Raw genomic sequence first — 16,910 nt, 5'->3', positions numbered from 1 at the left:
TTCTGAACCTAAAAAAAAAATTCCACATGTGCTGGTAGTCACTAATTGTAGTTAACTTTGTAACTTTGTCATGTAATTTAATTTATATGTTAAGGGTCCCCCTTGAATTTGAAGTGCCCCCCAGGCCCCCCCCCCCTTTCAGGTCTAAATCCGTCTCAGCCTACCTGAACGTGACTTATGTTTCAACATTCAAAAACAGAGGGAGAAGGTACATATCAACTCGTGTTGTATATGCTGTGTTCTACACGTTTGTTGGTCGTGTGTGTGTGTGTGTGTGTGTGTGTGTGTGTGTGTGTGTGTGTGTGTGTGTGTGTGTGTGTGTGTGTGTGTGTGTGTGTGTGTGTGTGTGTCAGTGGTGAGGTGGATATCTGCCTGCAGTGAACGTATTTGTATATTTAAGTTCAGCTGACTATACGCGCAGAAACGTAGTGACGGGCTCCGAGATCCGTATGCAAGCCGCACATACACTCGTGACAATCTGATTCGTAGCTACAGTGGTGTGATCTAGAGATTAGAAACGTTTCAATTGGTTGGCCCGGGCCTCAGGATGACGTCACGTCACGCAGGGTATAAATACTGGGGCGGCTGCCATCTAGTGCCAGTGTGAGCCTCTCCCTCACCAGCTGAACAACAACCATATACATCTCCCGAGGCTCGCTGCTCATATTTTCCTGAGCGAAACTCAACAGCTGAAAATTTGTTCCTTAGGACATCGACGCATCCAGATCGACTCCCAGGCTCTTAAACATTATCTTTGAGGGACAATGAAGACTTGTATGCAAATGAAGGTGGTGGTTGTGGTGGTGGTGATGGCAGGGCTGGCTGCCAGCCTCCCTGTCGACCACGACAAGAGCATCAAGGACCAGGTGAAGGACCTGAAGGAAATGGGCTGCCAACCTGTGCTGAAGAAGGTGCGAGTGGCCGACCTCCTCCACTCCGCGGACGACCTGGTTGACATGCTCACGTTCTACCCTCAAGTTGTGGCGGTCCGTCAGTGCGTGGAGGACTGCAGCTTCTGCGGCACAAACCACGGCGTTATCCACGGCCGCTGCGTCGCCACCGGCAGCCACGACAAGACGATCGTCGTCGCTTACTACGACAACAGCACCCCGACCAAGAAGCTCCACCGGAAACTGACTGTTGTGGAACACACACAGTGTGGCTGCAGTCGTTGAGGTGTCAACTCTGCTGCTCCTGCTGCTTCTGTTCACTCCTGAGGGAGACGCAGACGCAGCACAGCGCTGGATATACACATTAATCATTGTTCCTGCTTGCGGTGCTGCCATCTCACTAAGGAACTCCCAGCACTCGTCTTCAGAGCCCAAGATAACGCTGATGTGCGTTACGTCGTGTGGCAACAGTGACGTATAGATGTTGCAATACAAGACGTTTGTCAACGCAAACACGTGTGGCAACAGTCATGCGTGGTTTATGGCAAGAGTGAAGGGTATGGGAATGGCTACGCGGATGGCAGCGAGTGAAGGTGGGCGAGGCGGGAAACTCCGTTGTCAACATGGCCGCCAACCCGCTACTGCCGGCTTTAAATTCATCAGCATCACCAAAGAATAAATCATCGTCAGCCTCATCATTTACAAACAACCATTGTGAAATAAACAACCTTCATGATGAAGTCAAAAAGTTCCAGGCAGTCTTAAAGTACAATCCAACGAAACTAAACACTTATTCCCTTTAATTAGGTAGTCAACACATGGATTACCTCACTGAATGACCTAATCCAATATCATATACACGAGTCGTACTCGTAGTGAATTGACTGATAAAGATTAAGCCACTCAAGAGCTCATAGTCGACTTGTACCTTTGTTTAATAATTGTCGAGACTGCAGACAAAATAACTATTCATAATATTTATGTAAAATTATTTATATTACCAAAAGCTGTGATACACTTATTAGATTGTTAAGTACTATTTAAATAAATTTTATTTTTGTTTTTATGCCTTTGTCTAATCCTTTTAATACAATTTTACTCAATTTCTAAAATTGAATAATTGGAACTCTGTAATTCAGTTGTGTTGGTTCTAGACTCAGAATCGAGAATTCTGGGTTCGAATCCCTGCCGGGCCAGAAATGGTTAGGCCCGTTTCCTATTACCTAATGGACTTATTCATTAGGTAAGAGGTAAATAGCTGTAAATATAGGTACCCAGGTGTGAGACAACTTGTTATAAAGTTTCATTCTTGGGAGAGACCCTCGATGTAAATCTAAACCTGTATAAATTATATATATATATATATATATATATATATATATATATATATATATATATATATATATATATATATATATATATATATATATATATATAAACATATATATACTCTGTATATATATGTAAACACACATTCCCTGGCTGCCTGTTCCCCAACACAATGAATTGTGTGATCGTTATTTTTATTATTATTAATAATTATGAATGAAAATAATGAAAATTGCAAGAAATGAATAATGAAAATTGCAAGAAATACAGAAAATGGAATGGAGACATAGAAAGTGGGAAGCAAAGCCTCTTGAGTAATAATGATTTACATCTATCGCTCTAAGACAAATATAAACACAAGATCACATTCTCTCTCTCTCTCTCTCTACCTCTCTACCTCTCTGTCTCTACTTCTCCCTCTCTACCTCTCCCTCTCTACCTCTCCCTCTCTACCTCTCCCTCTCTACCTCTCCCTCTCTCTACCTCTCCCTCTCTCTACCTCTCCCTCTCTCTACCTCTCCCTCTCTCTACCTCTCCCTCTCTCTACCTCTCCCTCTCTCTACCTCTCCCTCTCTCTACCTCTCCCTCTCTCTACCTCTCCCCCTCTCTCCCTCTCCCTCTCTACCTCTCCCTCTCTCTACCTCTCCCTCTCTCTACCTCTCCCTCTCTCTACCTCTCCCTCTCTACCTCTCCCTCTCTACCTCTCCCTCTCTCTCTCATCAACAGGAAGGGAAGAGGCGGGTGGATAGTGTCATCAGTTACCCAACTCACTTTCCCCTGACGCAATGCTAAAGCGAATTAAGTTTACAGTTGCTGGAAGCAATGAAACTTAAGTTGAATTGTGACCACTGAGGCATCGTAAATCCTCTCTTGACTGTTTGCTTATTAAGGCTATCGTAATCAACGGCTGGTTTATTGTGCACCCCATACTCGTCCTGTGTGTTTTTATTGTGCACCCTATACTCGTCCTGTGTGTTTTTATTGTGCACCCCATACTCGTCATGTGAATGTTTATTGTGCACCCCATACTCGTCCTGTGAGTGTTTATTGTGCACCCTATACTCGTCCTGTGATTATTGTGCACCCCATACTCGTCCTGTGTGTTTTTATTGTGCACCCCATACTCGTCCTGTGAGTGTTTATTGTGCACCCCATACTCGTCCTGTGTTTATTGTGCACCCTATACTCGTCCTGTGAGTGTTTATTGTGCACCCCATACTCGTCCTGTGAGTGTTTATTGTGCACCCCATACTCGTCCTGTGTTTATTGTGCACCCTATACTCGTCCTGTGAGTGTTTATTGTGCACCCTATACTCAACCTGTGAGTGGTAGTTTATTGTACACCCCATACTTAACGTGTGAGTGGCAGTTCAAGATCATTAGTGATGGTACAATGAGCCTTAATCAAACCTCTGTGAATATTTGGCATTATTGGGGTGTTACGCAATATATTTGTAACGACTGAGGCAACAGCTTGCACTGCAACTGCTATTTATAACAATCCAACATCACACTCGACTTGAGAATGATCCAGGACGGACCGAAAGGTCGTCGTCCCTTCACCTTCTAGTGTGTGGTCTGGTCAACATACAACATCACACATTGGAGCTTTGAAGTCATATAGGAAATAAAAGAATCTTTTGGAGTAGGGCGGTGGTATCGAACCCGCGTTCTAGGTTTAAAACGACATATGCACTACCCTGGTCGACGGGTAGCTACCCTATCCTGGAGGAGGCCTGGTCGACGACCGGGCCGCGGGGACGCTAAGCCCCGGAAGCACCTCAAGGTAACCCACTAGACCCTGATGTGCTTTAAAATATCCCTAATTGAAGTCGTTAGTCAATTTCTAATAATCGTGTTTCAATTCTTTTGTTTCGTGCTAGCCCGTTCTCAGGATTTGACACTTCGTAGCAAATAACAACGGTTGTGGCCAGAAACGTTTGGGCCTATGCAACTTGCCTAACTTATCGAGGCCTATGGTCATGAAACGTTAGTATTTCGGTGGTTTGATGTTTGAGATTTGCGTTGAAAGTGCAGTGAGAGGATGCTGCGTCCATCCGGCTGGCGGAGAGGATATCCCTGGCCTGGGGTTCCCGTGTGGGGGCGCCGTGGCTCTCACTCGGGGCTGAGTTTCAGCACGCGTACACCATCCGTGGCTCCTGGCACGCCTGCCTCCCACGTACTGACTTGTCTCTCACGTACACACACACACACACACACGCTGCCGTCTCCCACACCCCCACACACCTGTCTCCCACACCCCCACACACCTGTCTCCCATACCCCCACCCCCACACACCCGATACCCACACACACACACACCTGCTATAAGCCACAACATCAGAGGCTCTGTTTCAGGTTCTTCACCTGTATTATCAATCCTTATTCCTCTAAATACACCTGATCTGTATTCCTACACAGTTAACCTGTATGCCTTGAGGCGCAATTAACCTCTATTCCTTCAAATGTATTCCTCCAAATACAATTCAAATGTATTCCAGTAAACAGTTAATCTGTCCCAGCTTCCAGCAAGCCCACAAGCAATTTTACACATCATAGTTAAAAAAGGTGTAAAGTGAAATATGCTAGCATGGATTCAAGATTACTTAAGTCACAGGTATGCCAGAGTAAAGTTGCAAGGACAAGTGTCGGACTACCACTTGCACGAGAATGGGACTCCACAAGGAGGAGTCCTCAGTCCTAGTCTCTTTAACATCTTTATGGAAAACCTTGTTACCATGACATTTACAGAAGGGGTTACATTGTTAAGCTATGCTGATGATACAGGATTAGTCATTACAGGTCCTTCACTTCTAAATAAAGCACAAGATGCATTAGATAAAGTAACATCTGAATGCAGCGTTTTAGGGCTAAAAATATCTGCACAGAAGTCTAAGGCAATGAGACTAGGCGGTAACAAACATTCAAGACATTAACCTTCAGTGGGTTACGCAATATCAATATCGGGCGCCTTAATCCGCTTGACCATCACGGCCGGACAAAAGGAAGTGATAGCCGAAGCTATTTGAACCACATCCCCGCCGGCAACTCGGATGGTAATCTTGGGCATAGCATTTTATCAAATCACCTCATTCTTTGGGGCACACGTGAGGAACACAAATGCAAACAAACCTGAATGGTCCCCAGGACTATATGCGACTGAAAACTCACACCCCAGAAGTAGCGTTGCTCCTGGGAGTATGGGTTCGAGTCACTTCTGGGGAGTGAGTTTTCAGTCGCATATAGTCCTGGGGACCATTCAGGCTTGTTTGCATTTGTGTTCCTCACGTGTGCCCCAAAGAATGAGGTGATTTGATAAAATGCTATGCCCAAGATTACCATCCGAGTTGCCGGCGGGGAAGTGGTTCAAATAGCTTCGGCTATCACTTCCTTTTGTCCGGCCGTGATGGTCAAGCGGATTAAGGCGCCCTGTAGTTACCAGTAGCGTTGCTCCTGGGAGTATGGGTTCGAGTCACTTCTGGGGTGTGAGTTTTCAGTCGCATATAGTCCTGGGGACCATTCAGGCTTGTTTGCATTTGTGTTCCTCACGTGTGCCCCAAAGAATGAGGTGATTTGATAAAATGCTATGCCCAAGATTACCATCCGAGTTGCCGGCGGGGAAGTGGTTCAAATAGCTTCGGCTATCACTTCCTTTTGTCCGGCCGTGATGGTCAAGCGGATTAAGGCGCCCTGTAGTTACCAGTAGCGTTGCTCCTGGGAGTATGGGTTCGAGTCACTTCTGGGGTGTGAGTTTTCAGTCGCATATAGTCCTGGGGACCATTCAGGCTTGTTTGCATTTGTGTTCCTCACGTGTGCCCCAAAGAATGAGGTGATTTGATAAAATGCTATGCCCAAGATTACCATCCGAGTTGCCGGCGGGGAAGTGGTTCAAATAGCTTCGGCTATCACTTCCTTTTGTCCGGCCATGATGGTCAAGCGGATTAAGGCGCCCTGTAGTTACCAGTAGCGTTGCTCCTGGGAGTATGGGTTCGAGTCACTTCTGGGGTGTGAGTTTTCAGTCGCATATAGTCCTGGGGACCATTCAGGCTTGTTTGCATATATATATATATATATATATATATATATATATATATATATATATATATATATATATATATATATATATATATATATATATATATATATATATATATATATATATATATATATATGAAAATTAGTTTGTCCAAGATTAGAGGCCAGATGCTTTGGGCTAGCCCCAAGCAATATTTCCCCGTAATTAATGTTGGGTACCTGCCCAACATGGGTGGGTTGGCGTCTGCACTTATCAAACGAGTACAGCAAGGCACAATATCATAGCCACCCATATAAACCTCCTGGTGACTCTCAGTCATGACCTTAAAAACGTTCTAAAAATTGTTTACTATATATTAGCAAAACATTTAGTTCTGATTACTGCAAAATTGTCAAAATATTTCTTCCTATCATACATTGGCCATAATATACAAACATATACGTTCATGACATCATCAGCCCTTGTCTCCAACAGTTCAGCCCTCCATACACATCTTATAGCTACCTAATTTGACTGGAGACTTGGTCGAGGACCGGGCCGGGGGAACGCTAAGCCCTGAAACACTCTCAAGGTAAGGTAACCTACTCCGAGTCCATAGCCTCCATCCTTCAATACACACCCACGTCATTGCATTATGCTTTAATTATAGCAAGTGAAACAATAAACAAAACAGAATTAATTCAGAGAGTCATATTAACATGATTTGTAAGATTCGTCGTGAGGGTCGCTTCAGCACTGTGTTAAATGGCACTCACTTCATTAATGCCAACTCCAACCCGCTCATAATGTACACGTGCCCAACAGCAAATGTTGTTAAGATCTCGAACAGGCAGGCAATCATACATTTAAATTGATAAATAGGTTTATATAATGTATATCTCCATCTGTTGCCAAATTATCGAGGACAGGATGGTTCCTCATTAACTTTACACTAGCGACAATCAATGATTAAATTGAGACTGTTGACTGTGTTTATGAACGCTTTAATCTTTAAGTCTAGTAATTAAGTATTCATGAGGTATAATGATTCAAAATTAATTTGTAATATATTTAATCTTTCCCGTGTGTACTAGTGACGAAAAATAGGTAGCAGGTAATTAAGATAATTATAGATAGATGGGTATATAATTATGATAGATTTTCCTTCGTAGATCTCGGGTGTTTTATTTTCTCACACACATATATAAGACTAAAAATGTGTTAAATATGTTGCAGCTGGTTATGTGTCATGTGAGTCTAAAACACATTACCCAAGTATATATATATATGTATATATATATATATATATATATATATATATATATATATATATATATATATATATATATATATATATATGTATATAAAGCATTAAGACCGTGTGGAATATAAACAAGCAGCTCAGTTTATGACAGTAACTGTTTAAACTACTACAGTTATGCGTGTATTCCACGGATAACTGTCTCCTCTTTCACTATACAAATGTTGCAAGCTTTGGCCCAAAACATAATAATGTTTGTATAAAGTATATACACACACAGATCTGGCACAGGGGGTCTGGTGGCTGAGTGGACAGCGCGCGGCACTCGCAATCCTGTGGCCCGGGTTCGATTCCTGGACTAGGCAGAGAAAAATGGGCAGAGTTTCTTTCACCCACATGCCCCCTGTTACCTAGCAATAAATAGGTACCTGGGCCTTAGACCGCTGTTACGGGCTGCTTCCTGGGTGTGTGTGTGTGTGTGAAAAAAATAAAATAGTTTGCAGTTAGTATCAGTTGACTGATTGACAGTTGAGAGGCGGGGTGAAAGAGCAAAGTTCAACCCCCGCCCCCCCCGTAAATACAACTAGGTGAATACATACACACACTTAAGGCTGACAAGAGCACAGAGCTAAACATAATAGTTCAAACAGGCGGCTGAGCAAATCTCCATTTTTTTTCGTCTCAAAATTTCTCAATTTTATTGTTGTATATATTAAAAAGCCGCCTACTTTAGCAAACAAATACAGCAACCATATTAATAAGCTTGACGCTTTACAGACCCAACTGATTTTAGTATTAACAACAAATGGAATTCACACGAGAGTATCAGTATGCATTTCTGGCATCGAATCAGGTAGTTTCCACTCTGACAGTTCATAATTTGTGTCTATCACAGGAGTTACTTATATTATGCTTCTGGGCGCAAGAAAAACATTTTCCCCAGCTTTGAGGGAACACATTTGTCCGCACTGAGGGAGGGCAAGCTGATAACTGTGCCCAGGCGGCTGAGGGAGGGCAAGCTGATAACTGTGCCCAGGCGGCTGAGGGAGGGCAAGCTGATAACTGTGCCCAGGCGGCTGAGGGAGGGCAAGCTGATAACTGTGCCCAGGCGGCTGAGGGAGGGCAAGCTGATAACCGTGCCCAGGCGGCTGAGGGAGGGCAAGCTGATAACTGTGCCCAGGCGGCTGAGGGAGGGCAAGCTGATAACTGTGCCCAGGCGGCTGAGGGAGGGCAAGCTGATAACTGTGCCCAGGCGGCTGAGGGAGGGCAAGCTGATAACTGTGCCCAGGCGGCTGAGGGAGGGCAAGCTGATAACTGTGCCCAGGCGGCCTCAACATGTCGAATGTTTGCCCTACACACATAGCAAAGTACGATTGTCATCCCCACAGAGCCAGGTACGTTGGCCCTTCATATAGAGCCAGGCATTTTGGCTCCCCAACAGAGCCAGGCGTTTTGGCTCCCCAACAGAGCCAGGCGTTTTTGGCTCCCCAACAGAGCCAGGCGTTTTGGCTCCCCAACAGAGCCAGGCGTTTTGGCTCCCCAACAGAGCCAGGCGTTTTTGGCTCCCCAACAGAGCCAGGCGTTTTGGCTCCCCAACAGAGCCAGGCGTTTTGGCTCCCCAACAGAGCCAGGCGTTTTGGCTCCCTAACAGAGCCAGGCGTTTTTGGCTCCCCAACAGAGCCAGGCGTTTTTGGCTCCCTAACAGAGCCAGGCATTTTGGCTCCCCAACAGAGCCAGGCATTTTGGCTCCCTAACAGAGCCAGGCGTTTTTGGCTCCCTAACAGAGCCAGGCATTTTGGCTCCCCAACAGAGCCAGGCATTTTGGCTCCCCAACAGAGCCAGGCATTTTGGCTCCCCAACAGAGCCAGGCATTTTGGCTCCCCAACAGAGCCAGGCATTTTGGCTCCCCAACAGAGCCAGGCATTTTGGCTCCCCAACAGAGCCAGGCATTTTAGCCCTCCACCAGGCATGTTGGCCCTTCACATAGGGCCACGTATTCTCTTCCGCCAACTGACAACATTGGCACCATGTGGCACTACCATAAAAATTAACGACTATGCTAGTATATATCATATTAACGACCTTTCCATGCTTGTATATGCTAGAAAATGCTTTAATATGTTTGGATATGCTTGAATATGAGTGTATATACCGATGCAATATGAGTGCCCTACTGAGAGTTGGTGCTTGCAGACATATATTGCTTGCCACCAAAGCAGGCTGAGAGTGAACTCATTGTCAGAGAAGTGACCTCCCATACCTCCCCAACCCCCCATACCTCCAAGTAAGGAATTACCACTTCAGAACTGACGCTTCAGGCTAGGGATTACTACTTTATAATTAACGTTTGTGGTAAGAGATCACCACTTTACACTTGATGTTTCAGGTGAGAGATTACTATTTAATAGTTACCGCTTCACGTTCGTAATTACCGCTACAAAAGTGATGTCAGTCATATCATGAGCAGGGATTGATGACAAGCTTAAATCCTGTTAGTGTCTGGAGTGTAAATAAGGCCACCACAATAGCATACTAGGTATATTTTAGTTCTCAACATAGTTTAGAACTAAAGTAAAGGCCCAGTGTAGTATATACACAGAGAAGCGGGTACATCTTTCAGTGTATATACATAGAGAAGCGGGTACACCTTTGTGTATATACATAGAGAAGCGGGTGCACCTCTCAGTGTATATACATAGAGAAGCGGGTACACCTCTGAGTATATACATAGAGAGCGGGTACACCTCAGTGTATATATAGAGAAGCGGGGTACACCTCTCAGTGTATATAGTGTATACATATCCATTGTGAGAACGGGCTGTGAACGAGAGAGATATGATTGAGACATTGATGATATTTAGAATATCTAACACTATTCCAACCCACAGGAAAGAAATATAAAGGTTCTCGACGGCACACGGACGAATGAATGGACAATTGACAATCAATACAGCTCATGCTGCTTCACAGTGGGGAGTAAACACACAATTATTAGGCTAAACGTAGTTCATTTTATAACCTATTAAACATCACGTAAAAGGATTCAATTTCTTGAACACAAAATGCTGGCAAATTCTATTTTATAATCACATTAGACTTCCTGAATATTGCAGACCAGGTTTTTGGGAGTGTTGAAATTTATTGGCAATTACTAGACTATTTTGTAAGTCAGGCATTTTGCATGCCTGTCATTCAGTGATTTGGTTATATATTCTTTTGCTGTGATTCGAATACTATTTAATCGGGGGGGGGGAAACGTATCTCGACTTTCAAGAAAGAACATATTTTTAATGCATCGTTTCGCTGATTGATCCGCTCTACATCAACCATGATTTATTGATGTCCTCCGAGTCATGCTATACTCCCATGTAGTGTTTGGCATGATATATTCCAGTTGGGCAGCGGTTAGTTGCCTCTGGAATTTTTCTAAATTAAGGCTGTGTCATAGTATGGTGGATGGGGCTTCGGTCTCACGCTCCTGTGGTCAGCGGTTCGACTCTTCCCGTGCCCTGGTGAATGAAATGTGTATTTCCACACTAGTGTGTTTTATAATTTATATAGATAATAATAATAATTATGAGAGTATATTACTACTGTAAATACTAATTTTACAAATCGATATATTGCCAACATGTCTTGGGAACTGTCAGGTAATTAGCCAACATATTATTGGTAAATATCGAGAAAGAGGCCATTAAAAGGAATTTCATATCAAAGGAAACTCTTTAAATCAACTGAGTAGATAGGAATAAATTAGAAAAGAACAGATTAATGAATAAAGAAATAGATAAAAAACTGTAAATATGATAATATTTAATATTTAATGAGAATAAAAATAATTACATTGAGTGTAATATATATATATTAATATTAAAAGGGATTATAAATACAAATATCACATCAGAACATACCGTTTAAAATGAAAGGTTAGATCATAATTACTGAGTTTTTTTGTTTTAGGATATTTGTGCGTTGGTTCTAAGCCTCTGGCTGGCACATTAAGTGTTACTCTTAGTGATTAACAATATATATATATATATATATATATATATATATATATATATATATATATATATATATATATATATTAGTATATTTTGGTAGCAGTCTTTCCTGTAGACATATATTATTAAATATGACCGAAAATAACACAACACCTATACCCCCTATTAGACTATTTTACAGGAACTTCTTTTCCACAGCTCATAAAACGGAGGAAAGGGTCCTGAAAGATATTGTTAATAGGAACGTTATCCCTACAGACAAAAATCAGAGGATACAACTGACGATTTACTATAAAACCAGAAAAACGGCCAGCCTACTCATGAGAAACTCTCCAGACACAAAACAGAACGCTTTAAAAGAGACTAACGTCGTCTATGCCTTCAAATGCCCACTTGGGGACTGTAAGCTCCAAAAAACCCAGTATATAGGCAAGACAACAACATCTCTTTCTAGGCGTTTAACGATGCATAAGCAACAGGGCTCCATTAAGGAACATATAATCTCTTCCCATAACCAAACCATCGCCAGAGAAATCCTAGTAAACAACACAGAAATCATCGATAGATACAGCGATAGCAGGCGGCTTGACGTTTGCGAGGCACTACACATCAAGAAGTCAACACCAGCAATCAACAGCCAATTATTGCACAACTATATTCTACCCACCTCAAGACTCCGCTCCAATATAGAAGCATCAAGAAATATGGACCAATAGGCTTTCTACAAACACTTCTATTCAATACCCATTGTTTCTGTTCTGTCTTGTGTTGATACTTTTAATACCCTATTAATATCCCCTCATGTTCTGTCTTGTGTTAATGCCACATCACTATATGCCACGTCATCCCTCCCACCTCACTCAAATGTAGATATAATAGCAGAGATACGTAAGTTCTAATCAGTTGTGTATTTGTGAAGTCTTTGAAAATGTAATAAGTTTTACGAAACGCGCCCGTGTCGCGTCAGACTAGAAATAAAAATGAATTTTGGAGAAGTGATTTTTGATTTACCTCCAACAGTGAAGCGTAATGTACGAAAGATTGAGAAAATTCGTGTTAGAATTATTAATCTTACTTTTTCGGTCATATTTAATAATATATATATATATATATATATATATATATATATATATATATATATATATATATATATATATATATATATATATATATATATATATATATATATATATATATATATATTTATTTATTTATATATATATATATATATATATATATATATATATATATATATATATATATATATATATATATATATGTACATATATACATAAGAAAGTAATTTAGGCTTGAACTTGAAGTATGTTCAGGTGCAAAATATTCTTGCTGGCTGGTCCGTACTGTGAACGATTATTAACTCTACAAGGAAGATACACCCACCAACACACGCACCCACAAACCCAGACACACACACACACCCACCAACTCACACCCACACACCCACACCCACCAACCCACACCCACCAACCCACACTCACACAGACACCCATAGACAAACAAGCCAACACTAAAAGCAGGGAATTAAATGAAGGAAGCGAGGCTTCACAGGCGCCTCCAGGAGAGACTCAGGCAAGGCGAGAATCACCTGAGAATGAGAGCAACGCCAGAGAGAAACAGAACAAAGCAGTGTTTAAGCGACGTTAATTAAGGAGGAGCCAGCACCAACCGCCGCCTCCAGACCTTCTCTTTCACCTTCACCTACAGCTAACAGTCCTCCAATTTGTCCCAGCTTAGCAGCAGGAATAAGAGAAGATTGTCCCAGCTAAGCAGTAGGGGTAAGTGAAGGTTGTCCCAGCTAAGCAGTAGGGGTAAGTGAAGATTGTCCCAGCTAAGCAGTAGGGGTAAGTGAAGATTGTCCCAGCTAAGCAGTAGGGGTAAGTGAAGATTGTCCCAGCTAAGCAGTAGGGGTAAGTGAAGATTGTCCCAGCTAAGCAGTAGGGGTAAGTGAAGATTGTCCCAGCTAAGCAGTACGGGTACAAGAAGATTGTCCCAGCTAAGCAGTAGGGGTAAGCGAAGATTGTCCCAGCTAAGCAGTATGGGTACAAGAAGATTGCCCCAGCTAAGCAGTAGGGGTAAGCTAAGATTGTCCCAGCTAATCAGTACGGGTACAAGAAGATTGTCCCAGCTAAGCAGTAGGGGTAAGATAAGATTGTCCCAGCACAGCAGCAGGAGTAAGATTAACGTTAGGTTAATTAAGCTAGGTAATGATATCACCTCGAGCCGTGAAACTAGAGGTTAGTAATATTAGCGTTTTAGCCCTAAAACTAACATCGGACATTTGTAATAAATTGTTTATCAGTCTCACAGAAAATGACAGGAAAATGTGTGAGGAGCTTAACATAAGACTGTTGGTATATTCTCGCCACAGTACTGTGGTCACTGTGGCCAGATCATCGTCACAGTACTGTGGTCACTGTGGCCAGATCATCGTCACAGTACTGTGGTCACTGTGGCCAGATCATCGTCACAGTACTGTGGTCACTGTGGCCAGATCATCGTCACAGTACTGTGGTCAGTGTTGCCAGATCATCGTCACAGTACTGTGGTCACTGTGGCCAGATCATCGTCACAGTAATGTGGTCAGTGTTGCCAGATCCTCATGATGGAGCCATAGCCACTATTGCCATAAATACTATAGTGATAATACTATAGTGATGGCCGGCTCACTCCCCTATTTTTCACATTCATTTTTAAATGTTTTGGCCGGACACAACAGCCTGGCCGAACACAACAGCCGGAAAAATGTTTAGGATGCGAAAAATACAACAAAAATAAAAGCCGTTAACCCAAACGAAAAAAAAATAAAATAATTGAACTAAACTACTGCGGTCTTTTTTTTTTTAGTTTAAAAGACGACATTTTGGGCAAGACATTTTTTTTAAGCTTTTACGTGACAAGAAGCTGTTACTTTTAGCATTATGATGATATGTATATAATAGGTATACGATAGGTATACATTTAGGTATATAACATGTATTCAATATGTATACAATAAGCATAAAATAGGTATCCACTCGTGAAATATAATTCTCTAAAATAGTCATGTTCTATACAAAACCCCAAACGTAACGAAACTAATCCAAAAATAACCTACCTAATCTAACCTAATCTAACAAAAGCTAGTTTTTTTTATAAGTAATTCCAAAACATTAAACATTAAATGGCTTTGAAATGTCATCCTTAATCAACATTTATACATGTACCGCCGGTTTAATTATCAATGATATTTACACTTTTATGAAAATCGTTCATGCATTTTAAGTACAAAAACTATTTTCCCAATAATTAAAAATTTACCTTCTTAACATGTTTAATATATAGATTAATATATAGATTGATATATAGTTACTCACGTTTGGGCCACATGAGTAACACAAATGTGAAAAAGCTTGAATAAAATAAATAAATAAATAAATATGTTTATTCAGGTAAGGTACATACATACAAGTGATGTTATGGATTGATATATAGATAGAGCAAGTACATACAATGCCTAAAGCCACTATTACGCAATGCGTTTCGGGCAGGAACATGGTCCCCAAGCCACATTTGAAAGGAAAATATTAGCCTAAACGCTTTCGTTCAAGAACGTGTGTGTGTCGTCAGAGACGTCTGATAACAGAGTGACAGAAATAGCAGTAAACTAGTAACATGTGCTCCCAGAAATTAGTGGCGTGGGGAGAGGAAGAGCGGTGTATACAAAGAGGTCACAACATTGATTGAAAAGCTGCAATATGGAATCGTTATCAGTGTCGAAAGTTCAAATATATATATTTTTAATTTGGTTTCACCCATACAAATATTATACTTTTTTTTTGAGATATATACAAGAGTTGTTACATTCTTGTACAGCCACTAGTACGCGTAGCGTTTCGGGCAGGTCCCTGGAATACGATCTCCTGCCGCGAAGAATCGTTGTTACAACCAAGTACACATTTTACTGTTGAGTTAAACAGAGGCTACAGTAAAGGATTTGCGCCCAGTAAATCCTCCCCGGCCAGGATACGAACCCATGACAAAGCGCTCGCGGAACGCCAGGCGAGTGTCTTACCACTACACCACGGAGACTTGTTACAGAAGCTTGCACCATTTACAAGCTTCCATAACAAAATAAATTATATGCAGGCGACGAGTTACAATAACGTGGCTGAAGTATGTTGACCAGACCACACACTAGAAAGTGAAGGGACGACGACGTTTCGGTCCGTTCTGGACCGAAACGTCAATCCTCAATCGACTTGAGAATGGTCCAAGACGAACCGAAACGTTGTCGTCCCTTCAGTTTCTAGTGTGTGGTCTGGTCAACAAAATAAATTAATTTGGGTTATCATTATGGGAAACACGAAGCCTATTGGTCCAGCGGAGGCCCCGCTAGACCAACCACCGTCGTCCTCACGACGCAATTACCGACAACAATTATCTCTCTCAAGTACCTACGTCCTGCAAGGTAAACGCAGCAAGAAGGTGTTAAGAAACAATAACAAATAAACAAAATAAGTAAAAATACAATAAGATATCACAGATATCAAAGATTCATTATTTTTTATATCATCATATTTTAAAATATTTGATAAATTGAAAAAATACAACCGCCAATAAAAGAGGAGATGAATTTGGCAGTGTAATTACTAAATCATCACTGCCACAACCCAGAGGCAGGAATGATTAAATCGTTTACAGTTTTTTTTCTCACATCTGAATGAAGGTTGAACTCGTCCTGCTGAAATAGATTTGAAAATAATTTTTTTTCAGTTTTTTGATTGATCGAGGGGGAACCAATATCGCATAAAAATAGGTCAAATTTTCCTCCATTTGCTGTAACTGGCGCAGTCTTGCCCATGTGAATAGTCAAAGGTCATTTGTATCTTTCTAATATTGTGATTCTGTAGTTAAGAAGAGCATAATCACATATGAATTTTAACTTTGTCGTAAGATTACATTTACTATTTTCCGTAAAAACATGTTTTTTATTTTTTTTGCTTTAGGGTAAATTTTAAAAATACAATTTTTCCTGGGAATAAAGTTGATATCGCTGTGGTTTTTAATGGGTCGGTTCATTATTCAGGTGAGAGGCTTAACCCATCTTAGTGAGTGATGGAGGTGGACAGCTGCTAGAGATGGGAAAGTGATGGGAGGGGGGCAGAAAGAGTGGTGAGGGTAAGGGCAGGGAAGGTGATAATGGAAGAGAAGTAAGTGAGTGGGGGATGAGAGGGCAGTAAGGGGGGTAGTGATGGGAGGTGGACGAAGGTGACGGGTGTGGCAGGAAGAGTGATGAGAAAGTGAATGTCAGGAGTACTTCCACTCCCTGTACTCCTGGTGCTTTTATGGCCCTCTTCACTCTCTGTTATTTCTCTGCTATCTGGCCTGAATATCTGGAGCAATATAGTTTT

The sequence above is a fragment of the Procambarus clarkii genome, chromosome 24, assembly GCF_040958095.1.
Source record: "Procambarus clarkii isolate CNS0578487 chromosome 24, FALCON_Pclarkii_2.0, whole genome shotgun sequence".
NCBI lineage: Eukaryota > Metazoa > Arthropoda > Malacostraca > Decapoda > Cambaridae > Procambarus > Procambarus clarkii.
This window is presented reverse-complemented; position numbering follows the sequence as displayed.